This window comes from Terrapene carolina, unplaced genomic scaffold (genome assembly GCF_002925995.2).
Source record: "Terrapene carolina triunguis isolate 2854851 unplaced genomic scaffold, T_m_triunguis-2.0 Scaffold211, whole genome shotgun sequence".
Classification (NCBI taxonomy): Eukaryota; Metazoa; Chordata; order Testudines; family Emydidae; genus Terrapene; species Terrapene triunguis.
In genome coordinates this window covers 2,117,049-2,118,703 of record NW_020664562.1, presented here as the reverse complement: position 1 = coordinate 2,118,703, position 1,655 = coordinate 2,117,049, and positions in this window count along the sequence as shown.

Below are 1,655 nucleotides of genomic sequence, written 5' to 3'. Positions count from 1 at the left end.
TCATCCCCCAAATCCCCTCACAACTTTACTAACTACAGGTGAGGCACGTCTGCCTCCCTGCTGGGCCCTACAATCCCCAGCTGAATGGATAGGGCTAAATTCTACCCTGCCCTACATCATGTGAGATCTCATTGGCTTTGATGGGGTAGTCCTGGGTGAGTCACTGCAGAATTCGGCCTGTGGAGGAAGGGCGGGGGCACAAAATCACTTCTCCAAATCAGTCCAGACATTGAAAGCTTTTGTTGCAGATCAAGGGCTGGGCTGAGATTGGTGAAGATTCTGAATCAGGCCAATCCAGTCTGTCCTTAATACCCAGCCTTTGGACCTTGGCGCCAACCTTCAAAAAGGGTCTGCGTGGTGAAAGTTGGTGGCTGTAACAATGAAGCAGCTGTGTGCACCTTTCACTGCTCTGTCCATCCTGGAGGCATCCCAGGAATCCAGCAGCACAGTCTCTGCTCTGGCTGCTTGCAGCTGAAGGGCGACGGGAAAGGAGAGATCCCCCAGAGAGACGTGGACTTTGAATCCCCCATCATGCAGCAAAGCAGTCACCATGCTTCTCCCCTCCTTGGTCTCTGCTCCAGTAATGGCCACCATTTGCATCAAGTTAGACAAACACCTGCACGTTAGGAACAGTCTAGTTATTATGTAGTCCTGCCATGAGTGCAGGGAATTGGACTTAAAGACCTCTCAAGGTCCCTTCCAGTTCTACACTTCTATGATTCTATGATCATCTATAGTAAATAAAACTCACTGCACACAGAGCACTTGGCAGAAGGTTTCAGTTTCCATTGCTCTACATCCCGCCCCTTTTACCAGTCTGAGAGTTAATAATAATCAGCTATTGTGTATTGCTGCTGTGTACACTTAAAGCAGCTGCCTCATTCTATCCCCAGAAGTGGCTGCATTTCAGTAGGCCCTATATAGCCAGGGTGCTTTGAAGCTCAATGTTTGTCCTGTATTCTAAGAGGGGCAAAATGCTACCATACTGAATTGCTTGGTCTCCTTGAAATTTACCATGAAGTAGAACGAAAAAGATTATACCATATAAATCACGTTCAGTAGGTGCCAAGAGGAAGCGATACCAGCTCTGGCACTAGAAGCTGAGATAAACTCATACCAGCTGGGGTTTGTTGGTTGCTTACTTTTTGTTTTAATAGAGGAAAAACAGATAGACTAGAATGAAGGTTGCTGTGTGCATCGTACTGTGTCTGTACCTTTCAGATGCTCTCACCTTTCTTTCAGTTGTTGTTGCATAAGAAAAGCTACCGCTCACACGGATAAAGCTCCTGGTCCATTGCAATTAGGGTGACCAGATAGCAAATGTGAAAAATCGGGACGGGGGTGGGGGATAATAGGAGCCTATATAAGAAAAAGACCCAAAAATCGGGACTGTCCCTATAAAATCGGGACATCTGGTCACCCTAATTGCAATCAAACATCTATGTTTGTAGTAGCGCTCCCCATTTGGAAAAGTTATTTATATTACAGTAGCACCTAGAGGCTCCAACTGAGATCAGAGCCCCAAGCACTAGCAGAGCTTACCGCCTCCATAGACAGGATGGACAAAGACTGGAAGGAAAAGCTGAGGGACAGAACAGAGAGGTGAAGTTGTTGGGGACCCCCCCTAGGCATAGCTACCAGGTAACTCGGGAGAG